The sequence below is a fragment of the Labrus bergylta genome, chromosome 10 (assembly GCF_963930695.1).
Source record: "Labrus bergylta chromosome 10, fLabBer1.1, whole genome shotgun sequence".
Lineage (NCBI taxonomy): Eukaryota > Metazoa > Chordata > Actinopteri > Labriformes > Labridae > Labrus > Labrus bergylta.
In genome coordinates, this window is record NC_089204.1 from 2,257,494 (window position 1) to 2,268,826 (window position 11,333).

An 11,333-nucleotide genomic window follows, 5' to 3' on the forward strand; every position below is an offset into this window, starting at 1 on the left:
TACATGCAATATTAGTAGTTAGTATTTACCTTAGAGGCATTATCAAGAAAGAGATACTGATCATTTTTATTTCAGTAATTAAAAAATGTAACTCAGTTTTAAAATGATACAGTTGTATGTTTCATTTTCAACATGTATTTTACATTTAAGCACAATATATGTGTAAGGCAAAATTATTAAGAAGGAATAACAACTTTTCTTTCACATCATACTAGAAAAATAACATTTTCCCAGTTGGAATTTTTAGAGAATTTGAGCTGTTCATATTGTTTTGTTTTGTTCAAACCCTGTTGACTACACAAGCCTGTAGCACTGATTTTTTTTGACTGGATTGGTTGTATATACCAAAGATCCAGGCTTAATATTCCTCCCTAAATGAGACAGGAAAATATCAAAACTAAATGTATAGTGAGTTGGTCCTTGATAAATACAATGCTTTTATTTATTTATTTGTTAGGGACAGTGCATATTCATGAACAGCTGTAACAATTACAGCTGTAGTTTCCATCTGTTGTCCCTAGGCAGGTAACATAGAAAGACAAATTACAAATAAAATACAAAGGCACAAGTGACACAAGACAATAATAGAGGTTAAAGGTGTTCACAGACTTGGTTTTCTTTTATCCACTGTTTGAGGTGTGTTTTGAAGGTTGCATATGTTTGTGAGTCTCTTATTGTGAGTAATATTTAGTTCCTTTGACTCACAGAACAGTTTGTCTGAATGTAGTGCGTCTGTATGGGACCTCACAGTCTCCTCGGGCTGTGGCCCTGGTGCCGATCCCATTGGCAGACTTCAGCTTTATAAAGTCCTTCAAAGGAGGAGGAGCAAAAGTCCGTGCAAAATTTTATATATAAAACATGCATTTTTAAAATGAACAAAATTATGAAAATTTAGTAAATTATCTTTTTCTAAAACAGTGCAATGGTGAAACGATGTCAATGCTGACAGTAAAACAAATAACACCTTCACATACATGTTCATTTTACATAAAACAACATTAAATGTTAAAGGTTGTCATGTTCCAATCAAACACTAAATGGACAACTGATTTACATTTATAATCTAACATAAATCAACAGTAGCTAATGTGGATTATCTCTCACAATACAAGACAGTTTAGAAATATACACAGATTAGTTTGTTGTAGCCAAATTAGCATTAACTGTGCTAGCTAGTTAATAGTAATTTAAAGCAGTAAAAGTTGCTAACAAGCTAACTGAGAGTGGCTAAGTTAGCAGAGATGAAAAAATACAAAAAACACTTGTTCTTAAGTATTTATAGGTTTTGTCTTCACATAATTCAAGACAGAAAGTTCTTGTGAAACCTTTCTATTATATCTTTAAACAATTTAAGGTGAAAATTATCAACTTTCCCTCTCAGCAATGCCAGCTAAGGTACCAGATAAAAATTATTGTTTCATACTTAATGTTAACATGAAACGTTTTTTGAACTATATAATGTTTAGTTTTTAAATTATTACTTTTGTTGTATTTGTTCTCTAAATATGAGGTTATGTTAGCTAGCATGAACTGTCCTTGCTAATTTAGCAGCTTATGTCCTAACTTTATGCAAATTTACTCATTTACTCACACACTTACTACTACTACTTACTATGAGAGGCAGAGTAGCAGGAGGGAGTTTTACCACAGAAATGTAAGCTCCACACATGAATGGATGTCATCTTAATAAAAGTAGACGAACGTATTTTTTCTTCTCAAAACTTTATTGTCATGAATTCAAAATAACAAACATTGAGACAAAATGTCTTGAAACTGAATAAATAACATATAACTCAAAAAGACAGATAGCGTACTTTTGTATGGTAAATAATATTCAACTATATGAACAAGAACAACAAACAGAAAGAAAACAAACAACAATAAACATGTTAAGACATTTAAACTTATTAAAAGTAATTCATAGAGACACGGCACATTTGGATTTAATCAATTTAAGCGACTTTTATAGAGTTGAATTTCATCCCCCTTTATTTTCTTTTTCCCCCTTTATTTTACCAGGAAAACCTTGTTAAAATTAAACATATATTTTTCTAGGATGTCCTTGAGAGGCAGCAGCACAATAAATGTGGTACATATAATTTACATAATTATGATACCTTAAAAAACATGAAGGAACAACTTAAAGCTATGTATTTGTCAAGATCGCCGACAACAACATACATGTAGCCTACAGCAAGATGTGTCTGCCTCCAAGTCATTTAGCATCCCATTAAAAGCATTCAATGAGATCATTACGTTTCAGGTCTTTTTGTAATTTGTTCCAAGTAAATGGTCTTAAATACCTTTTTACCGTTCAGTTCTGACTTTTGTCACTAACAGACTGAAGATTGTTAGTTCCTGCACTCCTCTGACTGATGGAGGTTAGACGGTACAAATGAAAAATGAAGACATTTCTGCGAATCAATCTGCTATTTCTGCTAATGCTATTATGAGTCATAACAGTGTTTGTACTGGTTGATCAGAAATGTTAAAAAAATGTTATTTCTCAAATTGCATTAAATAACCCATCATGCACCAAACATTTCTATCCATCCAGCCCATGTTAAACATAGATTTCTTTTATGAATAATATATATTATTCCATAAAGGATTATGAGGTGTTACTTATAATCAGAAGGCTTCAAGGGCATTTGGTGACCCTATACCACCCATTTCGTCAAATAAAGTTTGAGGGAATATGTTGCCATAAACTGCCAGGAGATTTAACACATTGGTTTTGCGGGAAAGCTATACATTTCCACGGATGACCAGTACTAATGAAGAAGTTAACCAAAAATGACTTTTCATCTTAAACCTTAAATCTGATGTGGAGCTGTTCTTTTTAATATCTCTGTGAAGGATGTCTACTCTTCAGTCTGCTTTAATGAAAGACTCCCTGGTTTCCTAGTACACAAAAGCTCATATACAGTACTTATGATAATGAGGAATTCTTAAAAATATAAGGTTGTAGCCTGCTATATAGCAGCCTATAGCAGCTATAAAGCAGGGTGGAGCTCTCAATAATTTACGTTTCTTGCCAGGAGGGTTTTTTAGAAACTGAGTTGCCCTTCTGGGATAAATTAAGTTGTCTATATCTAAATCTGAATCTGAAATGTACAACACAAGAACTGACTCTAAAATTATGAGACATGAATTTGATTTCACAAATCTAGGATTTTAGGTCTTAGAAATATTCAATTTTAACCGTTCTTGTGCGTCTTGGGTTTCTTCTTGAGTTTCACCGGCAATACATAATGAACCCTTTTCACAGCTTCACGGTATATAAGCATGAAAGACCGGGGACTTTTCAGAAAGCAATAAAGTGATGTTATCTTTCTCTCTTCCTTGCCATCAATCATAATTTTCCCATAGAGAGACAGAGGGATGTGCGAGCAGAAGAAAGACTGGTCAGTTTACAGTGGCCACCACTTAGCCACTGAAAGGGTCAGTGTGGGACAGAGGGGAGGGGGTGGGGGGTGTTGTGTGGACTGGAATGAGAGAGGACAGAGGCGGAAGGAGGCAAATTGGGAGGAAGGCAGTGAGTGTCAGATTACAGGGATAGTTTGTTGAGTTTGAAGAGTGATTCACTTCCTTTTGTGTGATCAGTGGGCAATGTTGAGGATTTGATTCTTTGTCTCACTTTTTATTTTATGTTAATTTAAGATCACAGCTAAGATCACACTGAGTGAGCCCAACCACACTGTCCAAAACAAGCCCCCCTGCACAGATACAGAGTATCATTGGTGAGTACACAGATGCACAGGTATATAAAAAAATGTAAGTCTAGCCTAACTCATTTACTCTGTATTTTTAACATTATCTGGTTCAATGTAGTACTCTTTAAAAAATCTGACATCAATCTTATGTAGTTAAATGACACCTAATCAAATCAAATCAAATACCTAAAGTGTTTCATTTAGTGACAAACTTCTGGCCAGATATCTCAACATCCACTTAATAGATTGGCAAATAATTTACAACATCTCTTCATATAAGGGGTTGTGGGATGTCATATTAACACCTGTGCCCTTTTTTCATTTATCATCCTATAAATATCCAACCTCTTCATTCATGCTTGTCAAATACAAAATGTTTGTCATGGCACCCTTTGGATGCCTCACAGAGACCCACTCAATGCGATGTCTTTAACATCTGTTTTCATCCTTTACAACCTTTTGGTATAGTGAAATCATCTGTTTGGCTAGTGTGGGTTTAAACAGGGGTTCCCAAACTTTGCCATTTCAAAAACCCTCGTATAGCATTAGCTTCTGGTGGGTACCACCTTTGCATAAAAGAAAAACACAGAATTTCATTTTCAGTGATTAATAACATGTAAAAAGACATATTAAAACGTTATTGTCACAAATACTGTTATTAGTTCATTTTTATTTTTGTGCCTTTTTCCCTCCAACTTTCTGCTAGTGTCACCTGGCAACCTGACGGGGGGTCAGGACCCCCCTTTGAAACACTGGGTTAAAACAATAAAAAAGCATTACGTTTTTACACATGGGTCCAAACCAGGTTCTTCCGGGTTAAAGTCCTGTGATGTGAGACTCATCCATTGCCTGCTGACCACCACCTCTGGCAGCTCATCTTTCTAATAAATTAACTGACTTCATGCTGGAAGGATGGAGAAGTTGCTTTATGCTTCTAATATTTCTATAGATTTTCCAAATTGTCTCATCATTATGTGGGCTATTGCACTACTTTTATATGTATAAACATTGAACACCATGAACTTAACGCTATTTAAGGTTCACACAGCCTGATTTTCAACAACTTCTTCCTCTTTTTTTACCCATCAAGCACATTCTTGTCTCCCCCCGATTACTTGCTGTTTTCCCAAATCAAATAACATTGCCTTAACCGTACTAAGAGCGATACCTGTCAGCACTGTGGCACTGTCTGTGTCAGCTCATCGTATAAAATAAGTCAGAGCCAGTGGAAGTAGACACTGAAGTATGGTCAAGCTTTACATCTTGTTTCATGCGAGGAGAGGAGCTGATGGACAACATACTGTAGAAGAAAATCAAAAATTATTTATTGAGCTTGCTGGATTCCAAGTCATTCACACTGCAGTCTAAACTACATTTAGGTCTCATCAGACTTACTGTTAGTATTTTTAGAATAATTTTTTCCATATACAATTAACCTGAGTGAAAATGTAATTGCACTAAATGATTCATAGTCTTCAGAGAATGTTCTTTTTACGGCTGCATTTTCCAACAGGAGACAAGACCCTGCCCCCCTGCCTCTTAAAGGATGTTTTTCTTACCACTGTAACATTGTTAAATGTTGCTTAGTGCTGAGCTCATGATGGGTTGATTAATGTTGGGTCTCTGTAGATTATATAACAATGAGTAAGGTCTTTGACCTGCTTTTTGTAAAGTGTCATGAGATAACATTTGTTATCAATTGGTGCTATACTAATGAAGACTGACTGAAGTGGCTGTCTTAACTGTATGTGTGATTTATGCTTTGTTGTATCAAGACAAAATCTGGAAGTTGGTCTGGTAGCTGGTGAGGTGCCAGGGCACTTCTCGAGTACTGCCGAGGTTCCCCTTGAGCAAGGCACTGAGCCCCCAACAAGCTCTGAAGCGCTCCCTATGTAGCAGTGTGTAGCAGCCCCACTCTGACATCTCTCCACTGATGCATGTCCACACGTCCTGTTTGTTTAATTTGTGTGAGAAGCATGTCTCTAAATAACAGAGTGTAAACAAGAACTTCCCTCTGGGATTAATAAAGTATGAACACTTATTAAACGTTTTAAAAATCTAATTTCAAAATGGTTAAATGTATATTAATTTCAAAAAGCGATACATTATTCTTTGAGAAAAACTGAATTTAGCTAAACTGAATAAATGTCTCTGGCTCAACAAGTAAAAAAAAAAAAAAAAGTCTTTCATTATTGTTTTAAAGCTGTCTAAAATCTGTTAAGATGTTTCTTATAAGTGCTGATTTACTTCTTATAATAAGAAAAGTTTATGATCCAATTACTGATAGTGTTATTCTTTAAACACAATACAAAGAAAGGCATAGAAAGCACACCCAGTTTGTGCAGACACAAGTGTATTTTTCCTTTTCACCTAATATTCTCCACAACTATGACAAATTCTCATGTATTTTTTAGACAAATTAATTTAGCCTGAACTGGCAAGAACAGGTTGGTATTAGGTGAGAGGTGGCTCCAACTTCATGTCACCTCAGTTCCTCTGTGGGTATTCCAAAAAATCAATCTTTTTACAAGGAGGTCATTAATCATCAGGATAAAGACCAGACACAGCTCCGCCCCCACACAGAAGCATTCTCAAATATTCAAGGAGCCCTTCTCCATTGCCAAAGTCCTACTGCCTTAATCTGCTCTTTGACCTTCCAGCACCCAATGAAATGGTTTCAGTGTGTGCAGCAGCGCTTCCAGGCAAGGCAAGGAGTTTTCCGGACATTTCATTTTATTTTCATTTCACCTTTATTTATTCTCGAGAAATCATTGAAGGCAAGCCCTCATTTACAATGACGCCGAGAGTACAATTAAAACGAATAAGAGACAAAAAAAGACCAAAAACAATGAAGACAAAATACATAGATTATAAGACCAAAAGAATAAGCAGTAAGCAGGTAACTACAGTTAATAACATTTACACTCATGAGTACAGTGAGCTGTGATCAAGTTTTTAAATTGACCCATGGTAACCATTGTATTGAATTTTAATGTGTTTTGTATTGTGTTCCAGGTGTGTGCCAGGTGTGTGCAGGAACTCTAACCTGCAAAAAGTCTTCTTTGGTTTTCCTTGTGCTGTATGTGTCAACAAGATTTAAAGAAAAACAGACACACGACTGACCTCACTTCTTTGAAGACGTCACCGTTAAGCCGTTTGTTTCTTTGACTATCCAGTACTACCAGTTTTATGCAGTAATATCAGTAGTAAGTGAGCAGTTATATAGTTGTTGGGTTGAAGTATTGATGTTATTCTCCTCCTGCAATGATGTCCCTACTCTTTATCCAGTAAGGAAAGTAATACTTTGCATGACATTTCTGCTAATCTTTAAAACTCATTCCAATTGTTCTTGGTCACAATTAGGTCGGTAAGTAGTTCTAATAAAATACTTTTTTATACATGCACCTTCAATAAATGTAACTGCACAACTGAGTGTGATTCACCTTTACTATTCATAAAATAAATCTTACCATTCATACCCTGATGGTAGTGATCTCTATGTAGTAGCATCCATCAGAAGTAACTAATCCATTCATACACCACCACTGAAGCAGCGGGAGCAATTCAGGGTTAAGTGTCTTGCCCAAGGACACAACAGACATGTTGCTCAGCTGGGGATTGAACTCTCTGAGCCATAGCTGGCCCTAATAACACTCCTATTAGTCGTCCAATATGGAACAAGTTTGACATCAATTTTTTCCTATTCACATTTATGCTGCAGATCCCTAAATGACTACACCCTATGTATGAAGTCAAAATCTGACTAGGGAACAATGTGAATGAATTTAAAAAAGTTATTTTCAGGCCTTTTGCCTTTATTAGATAGGACAGCTAAAGAGAGACAGGAAATGTTTGGAGGAGAAAGTTGCGGATGACATGACTCAGAGGGCCGAGGTCCAATTTGAACCCATGGCCGCTGTGACGAGGACTGTAGCCTCTGTACAACATAACTGCTAGGCTATCTGGCACCCATAATGAGTGCATTTTAAGGTTTTTTAATTATTCGAATAAATATGCATATGAAATAACAACAATACATCTATTTCTGAATGAGAAGTGCATTACTTTGAATGTGCGTTTAGTCAATAATACACTCTGACAATGTTTCTGCGTTTATTCTTGCTGCACAAAGACCTGAAAGTGATTTTAGTGGGTTTAGTAAAAGGTTGCTGAATGCTCACTTTAATAATGCAAAGGCTTCAAAAACCTGCTTTAAAATATCCTTATCTTTACGGGACAGAAGGTCATGGTCTTGGCCAATTAGCTCCTTCTGGTCTCTTATAGTGTGGCATTTATAAGAAGCAATATCCATTTTGTGAGTAAAACTTAAAGAAACAAAGCTGCAGGACTCTATCAACTCAAACCCACTGACCCTGACCGTCTTTATTTTTGTCAACTTAAACACAAAGTTTATTCCAAGCAGGCTTCTTATCCATTCTAGTTTCTTGCAGGGAAAAAAAATCTCTATCTCTCTCTCTCACACACACACACACACACACACACACACACACACACACACACACACACACACACAAACACACACACACACACACACAGAGACACACACACACACACACACACACACACACACACACAAACACACACACAGAGACACACACACACACACACACACACACACACACACACACACACACACACACACACACACACACACACACGCACACACACAGAGACACACACACACACACACACACACACACACACACACACACACACACACACACACACACACACACACACACACAAACAAGCACACTGTCCTCACACTGGAATGTAAACCCAGCTCCCAAACTCAACATGACCATGAATCTGGTGAATTAGCAGAGTGAGAAAAAACGTTGGGAGTTTTCAGGTTAGTGCCAGAGAATTAGTAAGCAAGTAAATGTTATTCTCAAGTAACTTCAAAACAGAAGCTAGCTGTGCAGGAGGACCAGCAAAGCCATGATACCAATTAAATATTATCTAGCTAGGACAGTTGCCAAACTGCCAGGGGTCCAAAGTAACAAATTACATTTACTCACATTACTGCAATTGAGTAGCTTTTTTGAGTATGTTTTAAAATCTGTAATTTTACTTTTATTTCGGTATATTTTGGGGTAAAAATATTTCTTTTATTATTTTTTTCTTTTACATTTAAAAAACATTTATTTTATTTTATTTTATTTTTTATTTATCCTTTATTTTAGCAGGGAGGACCCACTGAGACCGAGGTCTCTTTTCCAGGGGTGCCCTGCAGCAATACAAAAATAGAAACAACACAAATATAAACATATTAACAGTTAACAACAATAGCATCTAGACACTGAAACACATATTCACACATGTAAACCATGTCCATTTAAAATGAATTCACATTGTGAAACAGTTGCAATTTCCTTCCTGAGGTAGTTTGGAAACTAGGTCTTTAAAAACACTGTATGAAAGAAGAGAGGGCAACTTAGCTATCCTCTGAAGGTCATTCCATATACTGGGTGCAGCAACACTAAAGGCAGTCTTTCCCCATTCAGTTCTAAACCTCAGTTTTTTTAAAGTTATCCAGTTTTGAGACCTTGTTGAATGGCTCGATATGTTTATGGACAGGAGAGTAGTAAGGTAAGAAGGGAGTTTACCTAAATAAACAAAATACTGTGCTGCTTTCTACGTTGACCCAATGAGGACCAGCCTACAGAACGATAAAGGTCACAATGATGAGTTTGAAATCTGTCGCCTGTGATAAAGCGAAGAGCACTGTGGTATAAGGCATCTAAAGGCTTCAAGACAGAAGCAGATGCGTGTATGTAGAGTGTGTCTCCATATTCTAAAACGGGCAGTATTGTAGCCTGGACAATCTTTTTTCTATTATGCACTGTTAGGCAGGATTTGTTCCTATACAGAAAACCAAGTTGAGGTCTTATTTTTCCAGATAAACAAGAAATGTGAGACCTATATAATCATGATCTAACCAGATACCTAAATATTTAAACTGTTGAACATACTCAATGTTTACATTTTCTACTGTTGACAGTAGGATCTCACAACTGAGATCCAAGCTTTCCGTCAACTGCCTGAAGCTGGCCAGTTGATTGGGTTACATGGCGGTCAGGAACACAGAAGAAGAATCACTGCTAATGCTTCAGACCAAAACGTGGACCCAGCTAAAAGCCAAGTTATGTTAAGAATGAACCTAAAGAAAATCATCCCTGACCACATTGAAGCAGCAAGTCCAGCTTCAAATACATTAAGTCTTTATTAAAAATAATAATAAAAATATTATCTTGCCTTACTTGTATTTCTGTTACAGGAGCAATAATCCATCTGTTGGTGTTGTCTGAGATATTTGATTAGAGGTGATTACCGGTTACATTACATGGTTTGTTTCTGGAATACTTCATATTTTCTATATGTTGAAAGACTTAGAATCATAGCCTGATTAATCATTCCATGTAATATCCAAAACTTGCTGTTGCATTGCACTTTATTATAAATGTGTCCCTTTACAAATGTAACTTACATTTAAAGAATTTATGTATATTGTTAACCCCGCCCCCACAGGTATAAAAGTAAGTATTCTGTACTTTTAGTACATTTTTAAAGAACTACCTTTGACTTGAGTAGATTTATAGACCACTAATTCTACTTCAGTAAAAATAAATCCAAATAACTGTGCCTTTACTAGAGTACAATATTCTTGTGCTCTTTCCATCCCTGCATTTATGTTGCTCACAGCACTACTGCTGTATGCATGAGGAGAGCCTCACAGAGCCATTAGTTGTACAATGACTGGTTGTGATCAATGAGTAACTATATTCAGAGATCAGACCAGGAAGTGGAAGTGGGAGGTTTGCTTTTCTTTCTCTTTAGAACTTTAACATCATCAACAAAATAATCTGAACAAAAGGTCTGACTAACTCGCTTTTTCCAGACCTTTCATCCTGATCTCGTGCTTTTAGTTGAGTTGCCATAGAAATGATTTTGGCATTGATTAAAGAGTAAACTAGTCAAGCTGGTAATTATTGTCTTGCGCCTGATTTATAAATCCACATAAAACATTGACTTCTTGTCAGATCACAGTAACAAACACAGTGAGAGCCTTTGTCTGTTTTACTGCGCTGCAGATTGTCTCTCTTTGCCAAGGCCAATAGTGGTGGCTGCTCCTAGGGACAGCATGTCAATTATTAACTGTAAGGTCAATGTTGAGAGAATCTAGTATCTGCTGTCAGCAGCCGGGCAACACAGAAACTGGTGGATTTCAAACAGTGCTGAGAAAGTTTACCACTCCTGCTTTAGTTCTGGATTCCTGTTTCTTTAGATCATTGTTTTTTAACTGGTGGAGCCTCAGGACTCCTAATCAAATTTCTGATATTTTTCAACCAATGCGATTTATTTGGACCTCAGATGGTACAAAACATGTGATGGAACAAAGAACCAGAACAAAAAAAAAGACATTTAAAAAGAGCTTCACAGACTTTTTGACACATTAATTCTTCAGGCACAAACACTCATGACCCACTGAAAACAGACCCACTTTTGGGTCCCGACCCACCAGTTGAGAACCACTGCTTGAGATTACAACGAAAAAGAACTGACAGACTGCACTAGAGCCTGCAAATCTGTCAT